Source organism: Pelophylax lessonae, assembly GCF_965119305.1.
Source record: "Pelophylax lessonae genome assembly, chromosome: 10".
NCBI lineage: Eukaryota > Metazoa > Chordata > Amphibia > Anura > Ranidae > Pelophylax > Pelophylax lessonae.
This window is the reverse complement of record NC_138777.1, coordinates 178,067,334-178,077,247: the sequence shown is the minus strand read 5'-3', so window position 1 is coordinate 178,077,247 and position 9,914 is coordinate 178,067,334.

The window sequence follows — 9,914 nt, the reverse complement described above, 5'->3', positions numbered from 1 at the left end:
CGCCGTCCATGCGGAGCTGTCCAGCTGCTGTCTGATCTGTGAGTAATGTGCATTGTGGAGGAAGCTGAAGATGGGAGGGGAGCTGAGGACAGGAATGTAAAGGTGTAGTGGGGGAACAGGAATGTAAAGGGGTAGTGGGGGGGGACAGGAATGTAAATGGGTAGTGGGGGACAGGAATGTAAAGGGGTAGTGGGGGACAGGAATGTAAAGGGGTAGGGGTAGTGGGGGACAGGAATGTAAAAGGGGTAGTGTGGTGAGGACAGGAATGTAAAGGAGTAGTAGTGAACAGCAATGTAAAGGGGTAGTGGGGGACAGCAATGTAAAGGGGTAGTGGGGGACAGAAATGTAAATGGGTAGGGGTAGTGGGGGACAGGAATGTAAAGGGGTAGGGGTAGTGGGGGACAGGAATGTAAAGGGGTAGTGGGGTGAGGACAGGAATGTAAAGGGGTAGTGGGAGACAGGAATGTAAAGGGGTAGTGGGGGACAGGAATGTAAAGGGGTAGTGGGGGACAGGAATGTAAAGGGGTAGTGTGGGACAGGAATGCAGGGGTAATGGTGGACAGGAAAGTAAAGGGGTAGTGGAGGACAGGAATGTAAAGGGGTACTGGGGGACAGGAATGTAAAGGGGTAGTGGGGATGAGGACAGGAATGTAAAGGGGTGAGGGGTGAGGAGAGGGATGTAAAGGGGTACTGGGGATGAGGACAGGAATCTAAAGGGGTAGTGGGGGATAGGAATGTAAAGGGGTAGTGGGGGACAGGAATGAAAAGGGGTAGTGGGGAACAAGAATGTAAAGGTGTAGTGGGGATAAGGACATGAATCTAAAGGGGTAGTGGGGATGAGGACAGGAATGTAAAGGGGTACTGGGGATGAGGACAGGAATGTAAAGGGGTGGGGGGTGAAGACAGGAATGTAAAGGGGTAGGGGGGTGAGGCCAAAAATGTAAAGGGGTAGGGAGAGGGTGAGGACAGGAATGTAAAGGGGTGGGGGTGAAGACAGGAATGTAAAGGGGTACTGGGGGTGAGGAAAGGAATGTAAAGGCGGAAGAGAGGTGATATAAAGGGGGCTAAGGACAGGAATGCAGAGGGGGCTAAGGACAGAAATGTGAAGGAGGAGGGGCATGATATAAAGGGGCGTAAGGATAGGAATGTAAAGGGGGGGGGATATGAAGGTGGGCTACTGAGGACAGTAATGTGAAGAGGGGGGGGGGGGTATGAGGCTAGCTTTATAACATTGCTACCTGTGTTCTGCATGTAGGCTGCCCATTCATTTCATTTTGTGTAAATGTCAGTATAGTAATTAGGTAGGTCAGTGTAGTGATCAGGTTGATTAGTGCAGGAATAAGGTAGGTCAGTGTAGGAATAAGATTGGTCAGGTAGGTCTCTGTAGTGGTCAGGTAGGTCTCTGTAGTGGTCAGGTAGGTCTGTGTAGTAATCAGGTAGGTCTGTGTAGTGGTCAGGTAGGTCTGTGTAGGTGTCAGTGTAGTGGTCTAGTTGATTTGTGTAGGGGGTGCAAATTACTTACCTTGCCCCGGGCGCTGACAACCCACGCTACGCCACTGATCCTGTGTGCTACTGTGTTCATCAGTGCCAGCAGTGCAACTGCAGTGCTAATCAGTACCCCTACAGTGCCATCAGTGCCACTACATCAGTGCCACTACATTGCTATCAATGCCCCTACAGTGTTAATCAGAGCCCCTAAAGTGCCATCAGTGTCAATACATTAGCATCAGTGCCACTACAGAGCCATCAGTGCCCCTATAGTGCCACTACAGTGCTCCTTCATTGCCCCTACAGTGCCATCAGTGCCACTACATTGCCATCTGTGCCACTAGAGTGCACTCAGTGCCTCTACACAGTGTTGCCAACCGCCCGTAGATTTACGGGCAGCCCGTAAAAACAGGGCACTTTTCTCCTGCCCGTAAATGCCCGTAGCAGGAGAAAAGTGCCTGTAAATCTATGACGGCGGCGGCAAGATCAGGACTGCGCATGCGCGGCACGCACTTCAGGAGATCCGAGGCGAGTGTTCTCTCCTCTCGCAGAGACGCAGACTCGCACTGGAGTGCCACGGCCCGCCTGCGCCCGCCCCTGCCTCCGCCCCCCCTGCCTCCGCCCCCCACCGTCAATTAAGTTTTCCTGCCGGGCCGGTGTCTTATTGGAGGAGTCGTACTCGCGGCGGCTGCGGAAGTGACGTCGAAAGTTGTAACAATCGGCAGTACAGGCGCCAGTGAGTGACAGCGTGGAGGGGAGTGTGGACTGTCTGTCACTGTGTGTGGGCTCCAGCTTATGTTTGCGGTGCAGTTCCCAGATTGTACTTGGGCAAGTTTGACAGACAGTGCCACCTGTAACCTCTGCACCCCGAGATGAAATTGCCAAAGCATCATGGTCACGGCATATATTGTTACAATTCAGGTGGGTGGCCAGGGGAAGCCAAAACCGCGGTTATCGCCCTCGACCCTGGTCGCCAGTCTGAAAGAGCCCTAACTTTTCAAGAGAGCAAAGATCGGCAGCATGACAGGTGAATACAGCCCATATACATTTATGTAGTTAAGTCATGCATAAACATGCATTGCGTTAAGGCAACCTTTATTTTGAATTGGCTGTCAATGCACCCAAGTCTGCATTCCTGAAACCTTTTTGAAAGAGCAGTCACCTTGCTTAAGAACTGGAAGGCTGCAATAAAGTACATTTAAAATGTTTAGGTTTACTAAAATTTAATTGCAAGGTATCATGAATATAAAGCTGTTGCTTTGTCCTACCTGGGCAAATCACATGTTCACTTTACTGTGGAGTAAAGTCTCTGACCACCCCCCCTGTACCATGTCCGCAGTCTCTGACCACCCCCCCTGTTCCATGTCCGCAGTCTCTGACCACCCCCCTGTACCATGTCTGCAGTCTCTGACCACAGCGTGCCCCCTTTCAATGCAGAGAGACCACAGCGTGCCCCCTTTCAATGCAGAGAGACCACAGCATGCCCTCTTTCAATGCAGATGTGTGGGGCCCCGGCCTGCGGAGTGGAGACCAGAGCCGTCTGACTGAGCCCTGCACAGTGCACCCGAGGGGAGGTCAGTGACAGCGCCGCCAGACCAGACTGATGGGGGGGGGGTCACTGATGTAAGGGGGAGAGAATACAATAATGTAAGTGGGCACTGACTTTTGTTTAACTTAAACACATTGCTAATAGCACTATCTACATGTTTATAGTTTAATTATTCATATTTGCACGGTTTAGCACTGAAAATGGCTATTTTATGTACATTTTCGCAGTGCCAGTAAAAAATTGGTGCCGTCCGTAAATTTTGGCGTTCTGCCAGTAAATTTCACTCCGGGGGGTTGGCAACACTGCCTCTATATTGCCATCAGTACCCCATAAAGTGCCATCAGTGCCATTACAGTGCCCTTTTATTGCCATCAGTGCCCCTACAGTGCTTATCAGTGCAATACAGTTCCACTACAGTGCTCATCAGTGCCACTACACTGCTCATCAGTGCCACTACAGTTCTCATAAGTGCCATCAGTGAGTGCTTATCAGTGACCTTAGTGCCATCAGTGCCCTACAGTGCACATCGGTACCCTACAGTGCCATCAGTAAATGCTCATCAGTGCCCTACAATGCCCTATCAGGGCTTATCAGTTCCCATCAGTGAGTGCTCATCACTGCCACCCTATCAGTGGATCCCCATCAACGCCTGTCAGTGCTGTAAAAATGTATTTTCATTTTCTTTCTACATTTTCCAAAAACTTGTGGAAAAAATTTCACATTCAAAAGACTCATTATGCCTCAAAGAATATACGTTGGGGTGTTTGCTTTCCAAAATGGGGTCATTTTGTGGGTGTTTCCATTGTCCTGGTTTTCCAGGGCCTTCAAAAGTGTGATAGGTTTTCAATAAATGATATGTGTAATTTATGTCGCTAGAACACTTGATGGTGCTCCCTGCATGTTGGGCTTCTATGTGGTTAGGCTGTGAAAAAATCTCATGTGTGTGGTATCGCCATACTCTGGAGGAGTAGCAGAATGTGTTTTTGGGTGTAATTGCAAATATGCATTTGCCATGTGAGAGAAATAACGTGTTAATATGACAATTTTGTGAAAAATAACAATCTTCCTTTTGCAAAGAATTGTCGGAAAAAATTACAGCTTCAAAAAACTCACTATGCCCCTTACTAAAAACCTTGGAATGTCTACTTTACAAAAATGGGTAATTTGGGTGGTATTTGTACTGTCCTGGTTTGTTAGTGTATCAAGAAATGAGATGGGTCATCAGTACATCAGGTGTGATCAATTTTCAATGATTGGCACCATAGCTTGTAGACTCTATAACCTTTACAAAGACCTAATAATATACACTGATTTGGATTATTTTTAGAAATGTAGCAGTATAAATTCTTGTCAAAATTAATAAAAAAAATACTAATTTGCAAAATTTTAAACAGAAACAAAGAAAAATGCATTTTGAAAAAAAAATTTGGTCTTTTTTTATATATAGTGCAAAAAGTAAAAAAAACCCATGGGTGATTAACTACTTCTGGACTGGAAGGTTTTACCCCCTTAATGACCAGGCCATTTTTTGCGATACGGCACTGCATCATTTTAACCGACTATTGCGCGGTCATGCGTCGATGTACCTAAATAAAACTGATGTCCTTTTTTCCCCACAAACAGAGCTTCCTTTTGGTGGCATTGGTCACCTCTGCGATTTAAATGATTTGCTCTATAAACAAAAAAATAGCGACAATTCTGAAAAAAAACAATATTTTTTACCTTCTGCTATAAAACATTCCCAATAAAATTTTTTTTAAATCAAATGTTTTCATCATTTTAGGCCAATATGTATTCTGCTACATATTTTTGGTAAAAAAAATCCCAATAAGTGTATATTGATTGGTTTGTGCAAAAGTTATCGCGTCTACAAACTAGGGGAAAGATTTATGTAATTTATTTTTTTAAATTTTTTTTACTAGTAATGGTGGCAATTAGCGATTTTGTGTCATTGCGGCGGACCGATTGGATACCTAACTGACATTTTTGACACTTTTGGGGGGACCAGTGACATTACTACGGTAATCAGTGCTAAAAATATGTACTGTTACTGTACTAATGACACTGCCATGGAAGGGGTTAACACCAGGGGTGATCAAAGGGTTAAATGTGTCCCTAGGGGGTGCTTTCTAACTGTGTGGAGGATGGGCTTGCTGAACAAATGCAAAGACCTGTGTTCCTAAATAAGAGGAACACAGAATCTCTGTGTTCATAACTGACTGAACAGTGGTCTGCCGTGTTTACAACGGGGAGCCATCGCTGGTGCTCGGTGGATCGTGGCAGATTGGCTCCCCCTGTCGCCAATCAGTGCGTGTGCACGCCTCTGGCGGCACGCACGCCCCCCCTCCCCCAACTAGTGGTCCTGCGAAACGACCTACAGGTATGTGGTTTCGCAGGACAGAGCCGACCTGCCGCAGTATAAGTACAGTGGCCGGTCGGCAAGTCATTAAATACCACCAATAGAAAGCTCTATTTGTGTGAAAAAAAGGACACAAATTTCAAATGGGTGCAGTGTTACATGACTGAGTGATTGTTTTTTTTTTTTTTCAAATTATATCTTTATTTCTTTAAATTCAGTTACATAAACATTTAATACATTTTGACTTCCAAAATTATAATATACAAAACATCTATGTCCCACATTCGGGGCAAATATCTTTCATAATATTCTATAACTGAACCCAAATCTCCCATTTTTCCTTATCTTTTCCCTCTTTCCCCTTCCCCCCTCACCTCCGAGGTCTTAACAACAGACAAGTAACAAAGAAAGAAAAAAAAAAAAAAAAAGGATAGTTAATACTCTGTTATTCTAATTTATCTATTTTCTGTATGCTAATGGGCTGATTCTTGCTCTATGATTACAGATTGGCCTTCCTCTGAGTTAGTATAATCTATCCACTGTTTCCATTTCTTCTCATATTTATCCGTTTGTTGGCGGGCTGATAGAACCAGTTTCTCCAAGCTGCTTATCTCCTCCACTTTCCTCATCCACATGTTTATATTAGGTGGCTCAGTCTCCCTCCATCTAAGGGGTATGCATATCTTTGCTGCGTTTACTAAATGGGGCATAATAGATTTTCTATAATTTTGCACCGGTTTACTGGGGGCGTGGAGCAGAAAGAGAGATGGTTCTTTAGGGAAGTTACTTTTCGTAATCTTCTGTATTGTCCTCCAGATCTGTTCCCAAAACACCTCTAGTTCAGGACATGTCCAGAATACATGAAGCATTGTCCCTCTCCCCGTTCCACATCTCCAGCAACGGTCGGTGTTTGCTACAGAAATTTTGTTCAACTTAACTGGGGTATAATACCATCTGGTAAAGATCTTATAATTCAGTTCTTGAATTCTCACACACGTTGAAGTTGAAAATACTGACTTAATTATTTGATTTTCTTGTTCTATTGAAAATATGGTACCCATTTCCCTTTCCCATTCCCTCAGGAACGGAAGTTTTCGTCGTTCTGCTGATGTCATTATCAGGGAATACAATTTTGATATAGTATGTTCCAAAATCCCATTCTGGATACATATTTTTTCAAAAGGTAATACAGTTTTGTCTCCCTGAGATGGCATCTGCAACGTCCCTAGAAAATGGCGTAATTGAAATGCTCTCCATAAATCTAGGCCAAAATGGCCTGAGACACTTGTTAGTTCTTCCATGGTTACCCATCCTGTCTCTGAAATAAAATCTGATATCTGGAATATTCCTCTCTCTGCTAATATCTTAAATTTCTTATCCCGATATCCCGTCTCGAAGTGGGGATTACCCAAGACTGGATACAGGATGGAATTCTCCCGTATAAGTTTTTCCTGTTTGAATGTTTTCGCGCATATTTTAATTGTGTTTCCTATAATAGGATGGTTCTTCATGGATGCTGGTATAGTTTTATAGCACCATGGAGCTCTTTTCAGTAAGATCTCACATTGTGCCTGCTCTAAGTTTGGCCATGTCTTATATTTCCCATGACGGCACCAGTCAATCACTCTTCCCAGTTGAATAGCTTGGTAGTATTTCCTCATGTTCGGAACTGCCAGACCCCCCTCTGATTTTGATTTAAATAGATATTTTTTCCCTATTCTCGGACGTTTTGATTTCCAGATGAAATTCATTATCATGGTTTCGATCTGTGACAGGAATCGAGATGGGATATGGATGGGAAGTGCCTGGAACATGTATAGAAATTTTGGTAGTACACTCATTTTGACTATATTGCATCTGCCGATCCATGAATGCATTCCCCCTTTCCATTTTTGCAATAATAGATTTATTTATTTTAGTAACGGGTTGAAATTTAAGCTAAATAGTTGCGTTATTTTTGGTGTAATCCGTGTCCCAAGATATTTTAGGGCCTTCTTTGTCCAATTCAACTTAAAATTTACATGTAATTGTTGTTGAAGTGCCTCTGACAGTTCTATTCCCATTGTTTCGGACTTAATAAAGTTTATCTTCATATTCGATTGAATACCGTATCTCTCCAATTCATATAACAAATTGGGAAGTGATATAGTTGGATTTGTAATCGAGAATAAGACGTCATCCGCGTACGCTGATATTTTATATTGGTCCTTCCCCGCTTTGATACCCGAGATATCAGGATTCATACGAATTTTACAGAGAAAGGGCTCCAGTGACAATACGAACAGGAGTGGAGACAGGGGACAGCCCTGTCTTGTACCATTTGTGATTAAGAATTCTGAGGAGAGAACTCCATTTACCTTTACTCTAGCCGATGGAATTGAGTAACTCTGTTTTATCCATTTTAACATTTTCTCTCCTATTCCTATGTAGCGTAGGACAACAAACATATACTCCCACCTAACCCTATCGAACACTTTCTCTGCGTCAGTGTTTAACAGGACCGTTGGTATCTTATTCTGATGTATTATGTGTATTAGGTTCAGTAACTTGGTCGTATTGTCCCTTGCCTCTCGGGTTGGGACAAATCCAACCTGATCTAAATGGATCAATTTTGTCAGGTATTTCTGTAATCTTACTGCTATAATCTTTGTAAAAATTTTGAAATCAGTATTCAACAATGAAATTGGTCTGTAGCTTTTACAGGAGGAAGGGTCTTTCCCTTCTTTGGGGATTACCGTTATATGAGCATGTATGGTTTCTTTGGGGATACTATTCCCTGCCCCCCATGAGTTAAACATATCTCTCATGAATTCTTTCAGGTATGGGATTAACTTTTTATAATAGTGTATAGTAAATCCGTCGGGACCAGGTGCCTTCCCTACTTTGATATTTTTAATAGTTTCCATTATCTCCGCTGCTGTAATTGGAGATTCAAGAATCTTGCTCTCCTCTTCTGACAATTGGGACATTTGTGAAGTTTGTACATATTCCTCCAACTGCGTATGTGGAACTATCGGGGTTTTCAAGTTATATAGGGTTTCATAATACTTTTTGAATTCTTGGGTTATCTGTTTAGGATAGGTGAATCTCTGTCCTGCATCGTTTACTATATGTGGTATATAAGATGTCAGGTTTTGGTCTCTAAGCGATCTTGCCAAAAGCCTTCCACATTTGTCCCCTGATTCATAGATATTTTTTTTAGTTTTCTGAATTGCAGCTTTGGCTCTGAAAGATAGGAGTTCATTAATATCCCTTCTTATTTTTAAAAGTTCTGCCTTTCCCTCTGTTGTCGGTGCGTGCTTGTGTTTTGCTTCTGCTTTATGTAAGGATTGGAGTAAATGGTTTAATTGTTTATTTCGTTGTTTTTTGATCCTAGACCCATGTTTAATTAATATCCCACGTATGACTGCTTTGTGGGTTTCCCATATTATACCTGGATCTGAGTCTTCCGTGGTATTAGTCAGAAAAAAAAATTCTATTTCTGATTCTACCTCTGCCATGGTCTCACGGTCCTGTAGAAGACTTTCGTTCAATCTCCAAGTTGTTTCTCTCCTTTCTCTTTTGTTTGGTAGCTCATAAGTTAATATAATTGGGGCATGGTCGGACCAAGTCACTGAACCTGTCTTTATATCTTTTATAGCGTGTAGTTGGCTATGTGGAATTAGAAAATAATCTATACGGGAGTATTGTTGATGCAGGGAGGAATAAAATGAGTAGTCTCTTTCTCCTGGATGTCTAAGACGCCATGCGTCTATTAATTGCCCTTCCTGTAATATTTTGGCAAACTTTTTTTGTACCCTAACAGGGATTGAGGATACTCCCCGTGATGTATCCTCTGTTGGAATCAGGGGAATATTCAAATCTCCCCCTATTATTACTTGTCCTTCCCTAAACTCATTGAGCATATCCATCCCTCTACCAAGGAATCCATCCTGTTTTGTGTTTGGGACATACATGTTGACTAATGTGACTACGGTCTCCCGTATAGTCCCTTTTATAAATAAATAACGACCATTTGGGTCATTCAAGATTTGTTTACATTTCCAGGGCAGACTCCCTGATATCAGGATGGATACACCCCTTGACTTTGCCATTGCTGGTGCTCGGTGGATCGTGGCAGATTGGCTCCCCCTGTCGCCAATCAGTGCGTGTGCACGCCTCTGGCGGCACGCACGCCCCCCCTCCCCCAACTAGTGGTCCTGCGAAACGACCTACAGGTATGTGGTTTCACAGGACAGAGCCGACCTGCCGCAGTATAAGTACAGTGGCCGGTCGGCAAGTCATTAAATACCACCAATAGAAAGCTCTATTTGTGTGAAAAAAAGGACACAAATTTCAAATGGGTGCAGTGTTACATGACTGAGTGATTGTCATTCAAAGTTTAAGAGCACTGAAAGTTGAAAATTGGCCTGGTTAGGAAATGGGTATAAGTGCCTAGTAGGCAAGTGGTTAAAAAAAAGTATTTAAAGAAAACAAAACATTAAAAAAAATATCCAAAGATTAATAGCACAGGGATCA